Genomic DNA, 6,000 nt, shown 5'->3' on the forward strand with positions numbered 1-6,000 from the left:
TGCATCTTTGTATCCTTAAACATTCTTTGTTTTTTGGTTTTTTGTTTTTCATCTTTAATTGATTTGGTCTTTGCGTCTTTGGAGTTTTAAGGAATCATATTTCATTTCCCCTACTTTCAAATGCAGCTCAGGCTACATGAAGTCACTAGCAATGTTACTAGTTTTTACTAATTTTACCAGGTAATGTTCTGAGAGTAAACACACATCTACACTGAGCACTAACAGAAGAGTGCCAGTCTCACAGGCTGTTTGTTACCTACTTTGAAATTAACATAATGGTGAGAGCATTTTCAATGTTCACAGCCTCAGGATGTGCATATACTGAGTATTTCCCCTGAAAGAGTAGAATGTAACTATACCAGGTCGAAAGAAGAGTTCTTCAATTAGGAGGTGAAGGCACACACACACAAAAAAACTGGACACATCCAACAGTTAGATGACTCCTGATGCTTGCATTCCACTGAATTCATTTTCCAATGAAAATTATACTAACTAAATACTAAGCAGAACCTAGAAATAATCTGACCAACCCCTCCTTATTTATCTTTGTTTTCTTGGCTTAACAATGTATCAATGTGCCATTTCAGTTTTTGATTTATTATAGAGCAGATATTTTAAATAGCAATCTGCTACTTTAAACTATAACCCCTCCTTCCTAACAGCAGACATACCCACTAATATTTGAAGAAACATCGATTAAGCAACAGGTACACATTCAACATTGGGATTATGACCAATATAAAAAAGAATTTTTTTTTTTTTTTTGAGACAGAGCCTCAAGCTGCCACCCTGGGTAGAGTGCGGTGACATCACAGCTCACAGCAACCTCCAACTCCTGGGCTCAAGCGATTCTCCTGTCTCTGCCTCCCAAGTAGCTGGGACTACAGGTGCCTGCCACAACACCCAGCTATTTTCTCGTTGCAGCCATCATTGTTTGGCAGGCCCAGGCTGGATTTGAACCAGCCAGCTCAGGTGTATGTGGCTGGCACCTTAGCCACTTGAGCCATAGGCGCCAAGTCACAAAAAATGTAAGTCTAGTTTCCACCTCCCAGAACTTACAGTCTTAACAAGAAAATATATTAGCATTTATTCAAGAAACATTTCTTTTACTAATAACTATATATAAAAGACCATCATAAGGCATAAAAACCAGGCTTGGCGCCTGTGGCTCGGTTGGCTAGGGCGCCAGCCACATACACCTAAGGTGGCAAGTTTGAATCCAGCCCAGCCCGCCAAACAACAATGACGGCTGCAGCCAAAAAATGGCCGGGCGTTGTGGCAGGTGCCAATGGTCCCAGCTACTTGGGAGGCTGAGGCAGGAGACTGGCTTGAGCCCAGGAGCTGGAGGTTGCTGTGAGCTGTGATGCCACAGCACTCTACCCAGGGGGGAATAGCTTGAGGTTCTGGCTCAAAAAAAAAAAAAAAGACATAAAAACCAAATATAGTCCATGCCTTCAGAAATTTATAACCTATACACTTGAAACTATTAGAAAATAATTCAGTAAACATAATAAAATGGTTCTTTTTAGTGCATAATTAACACAGCATGCGTTGTTTCTCACTTTGCTCAACTGGCTCACATGATTGTCATTGTCAGCTTCAAAAAAGGTATTCAATATGTGTATACCTTTAAAAATTTCAAAATCAGGTTTTAAAAATGGCAGCATCATTATTTGGAATTAATGAACCTTTGTATTAATTTTCTATTGCTGTCTTTATAAATTATCACAGACTTGAGATAAAATAACAGAAATGTATTATCTCACAATTCTGTCTGTCAGAAGTCTGAAATGGATCCTTTAGGCTAAAACAAGGTTTCAGCAGCGCTGTGTTCCTTCTGGAGGCTTTAGAAGAAGCTGTTTCTTTACCTTTCCCAGACTCTGTAAACAGCCTGCATTCCTTACTGTAGCCGCCTCCTCCAGGTTCAACAGCAGGCTCAGCACTGCCTTCTCCCTGGTTTTCTCTTGTGCCTTCCTCTTCCATTTTTAAGGACCCTCCTTAAAAACCAAGATAACCTCCTCAATGTTTTTTTTTTTTTTTTGAGATGGAGCCTCAAGCTGTCCCCCTGGGTAGAGTGCCATGGCATCATGCTCACAGCAACCTCCAACTCCTGGGCTCAAGCGAGTCTCCTGCCTCAGCCTCCCGAGTAGCTGGGACTACAGGCGCCCGCCACAACGCCTGGCCATTTTTGGGTTGCAGCCATCATTATTGTTTGGTGGGCCCAGGCTGGGGATTCGAACCCGCCACCTTAGGTGTATGTGGCTGGCGCCTTAGCCTCTTGAGCCACAGGCACCGAGCCAACCTCCTTATTTTAAAGTCAGCTAATGGCAAACAATTCTACCTGCAACCTAAATTCCCCTCTGTGGTATAACAATACGTTCACAAATTCTGGGGATTAGGATGTGACATCTTTTGGAGGTGGATATTTGAGCTGCATTATTTTGCCTACCATATATATTATCTAAAATATTTCTTAAGTTTTAAAGTAAAATTATTTCTACACTTAAAAATTAGTTCTATTGTCTAAATTAAGTGAAAAATTACCATGAAAAATCATTGGGATTATTAGAAAACCTTTACAATAAATGACTGCACTCAAGAAAATACTATAGTTATTAGAGATTATTATTTAAGAAAAACTACATAATCATACTTACATATTTTGACTGGTTGTTGCTATTCCAGTACAAATTTGGATGCTAGATGGAGTCAAAATATCCTCCAAACCTTCATTTACTTCACATTTCAGCGTGCTTACCCCCTCTCTTTCTCCTGAGTTTTCAGAGTCCCTAGAGGAACCAGAGGCCTTGTCTCATTTTTTTTCCTCTTTGGAAGTATCAAGTTTTTCTAGGGATTCTACTCATCTTCAGATTCTTCAAAATTTCTGAAATAATAAATGGTAAAACTTAACGTTGTGATATGAAAGCACTGAAGAATACATATGAAACTAGTTTCCCTTTTCACTCCCCATCCCCACTGGAACAATATAAAAGTTGCATCTCACCTAGGTAATGAATTATTTATTATATCAGTCTGGTTTTTTGAAGGATGATAAACAACCAAGATTGGGAGAATCAGTTTTCTGTTGCATTTGTGTTAAACATATTCACCAAACTTATTAATATCCATCTGCTTTTAGGTTTAAAAGGAGAGGAAGAAAAAAGAAAAACTGTTGCCACGTGTTGAACCTTTACCCTAGTCCCTGTCCTAGGTGGCTACACATACTATATTTCATCTACTATTAACAACACTTTGAGGTGGACATCATCACCATCAAATCACAGATACCAAAACTCAGGTTAAAAAAGTGTGTCCAAGTCTCACAGCTACTAGTAAGTAGAACCAGGAACTGAAACAATATTTTTAGAAGGGAAGAGGGCAGTAGGCCAAGAAAACCTCAAAGATCACTAATACATTTAAGTGGCAAATGAAGGAGACTGAGACAGAGCTGGTAAGAGCCAAGAAAGTGTGTATCATGGAAGCCAAGAGAGCAGTCAGATAAGATGAGGACTGAGAAGTGATCTGACGTGACAGTTTCCAAGGTAGTAACAGTCCATTGGTGACTATTTCAGAGGAGTGGCGTGCAACAGGAACTATGGTACGGGGGTTGAGAACGCAACCCGAGGGGAAAAAGTGATACAGGGATATTGCCCTTGGAAGGGTTGGTATTACCTACAGGACATGGGGCAATGGTTTTTTTGGCTTCATAAAATGGAAGAGATTTAGGCATATTCATATGCAGAGGGGAAGAAAGTAATAGACATTGAAAATAAAGGACATGCCATGCTCAGTGGCATACGCCTGTAGTCCCAGCTACTTGGGAGAGTGAGGCAGAATTGCTTAAGCCTGGGAGTTCAAGTCCAGTCTGGGCAACATAGCAAGACCTCATCAAAGGAAAGGAGAGGAGAGGAGGGGAGTCGGGGAAGGAAGGAGGGCAGGGGAAGGAAAGGAAAAATAAACATACAGGAGAATGGTGGAATACCTAATAGGAACAAGGTCATTGAGAAGAGACTGGGTTTCAGAGCATCTGTGGAAGAATAGACTTTCAGCTGGAAGGGAGACAGTTTTTTCTGGATGAAGGAAGATAGGGAGAGAGGAGAGGATTCATGTGAACATAGAGAAGTTATGGAGCTAGAAACTCTGGGTTCTTAAGCAAGCAAGATAAAAGACATTTCCAGAACCTAGAAATACTATAATAAACATAAGAACACAAAGAAAAAAATTAAATTATAAAGGTATCGGGATAAATTTCTGTAAAAGGAAAACAAATGACAGCAGATTTCTCTCTCACAATAATAGAGGCCAGGAAAAAAAAATTATCAACCAGAAATTGTGTGCCCAGCAAAATTACAGCTAAAGATTGAAGGCAAAATAAAAATAATTTTTAATATGCAAAGAATAAGAAAGTTTGGCACCCGCTAACCTATCATAAAGAATTTTTTTTTTCTTTTTGAGACAAGATATTGCTCTGTCTCCCTGAGTAGAGAGTACTGGGTAGAGCACAGAGGTGTCCTCATGGCTCACTGCAGCCTCAAACTTCTGGGCTCAAGAGATGCCCTGCCACAGCCTTTTCAGTAGCTGGCAGCACTAGTTTTGGTAGCCACAGTGTCTTGCTCTTGCTCATACTGGTCTCAAACTCTGGACCTCAATCATTCCTCCCACCTTAGCCTTTCTAAGTGTTGGGTTATAGGCATGAGCTACCGTGCCCAGCGCACAAAGAATTATTAAAGGATATACATTAACAAGAAGAAAAATGAAACTAGAGAGAAAGCATGGGATAGAAAACAAAATAGAAAGTTCAGAAAATGATAAACTATGTTGGCAAATTGAGCTAAGTTTGAGAATAAGTGATATCTATCATTATATAAGGGAGATATGAATTTCTGTTTAAAAATAGTAAAATTGGATTACATGATTTGATATCTAAAAGTTAAAATATTCTACATACAAAAAAATGCGAGGGAAGATGAGGATAGAGTAAATAATGTTGATAATTGTTAAAGCTGGTTGATGGATAGATGAGGGTTCATTATGCCTGTCTCTCTAGCTTTACTATATGTTTGACATTCTCCACAATAAAAAAATACTTTTAGTAAAATCATAATTATAGATAAAAAATATCAAAATGGAAGGGCTTCAGTGATTATTTAGATTGTGCTTGTCATATTTGGGAGGAAGGACTACTGAGCATCTTTTGAATTTCTTAGATCAATTTGTAGGTGGTATATAAAAGCTAACTACTAAAAGAAAAGAAATATGTTCTGTATCTTCAAAATTAGAATAGAAGGGGGAAATTAGCATAGAAATTTGTAGAACCGAGTTCTTTTTCTAGAACCGAGCCACTATCTGGCGGACTGGGGGTTCCTCCTCAAGTGGGACCCTGACCTGACCACACGGGGTCTGGCAGCCAAAGGGAGAGAAGAGCTGAGACAAATACACACACACACACACACACACACACACACACACACACAGAGTTTTCTGACCCATGAGAGACCAACACCATGCCAGTCTAAGACTCAAGGCTATATTTATTTAGAAAATTGGGGGCATGTTCTTACAAGGCAAAAAGTGAAAAGGTAATAGCTTCATGCTTCAATTAAACAGGCAGTTCTCTGTTTAGGGAAGAAAGTTGTCAGGCTGAAGGACAGGAGAGTGCTAAGCTACAAATCAGAAAATACTTCCAGGGAAAGATAAGGAAGGAAAGTTACAGCCTGCAGGTCAAGGTGCCTGGAGCTGCCAGGTATCTGGGGAGCAACTACCAGTTACTTTCTAGTTTCATTTATATCCTTGTCTCAAAACCCCCTTCCCCTCCCCCCATCTCTAGACTACTCTGTTATCTACTCTGCTGGACATTCCAATTCCCCTTTGCCAGCATAGGTGTGCATTGCAGAGGGGGAGCTGAAACTCAAGGCCATAACCCACTTGAGACTTCCAAGGGAATGCTAGCCTACTCCAGCCTTCACCCACACAACCAAACAAAAGGTTAGGAAAAAAGGG

The sequence above is a fragment of the Otolemur garnettii genome, unplaced genomic scaffold (genome assembly GCF_000181295.1).
Source record: "Otolemur garnettii isolate 467f Iridium unplaced genomic scaffold, OtoGar3 scaffold00221, whole genome shotgun sequence".
Taxonomy (NCBI): domain Eukaryota; kingdom Metazoa; phylum Chordata; class Mammalia; order Primates; family Galagidae; genus Otolemur; species Otolemur garnettii.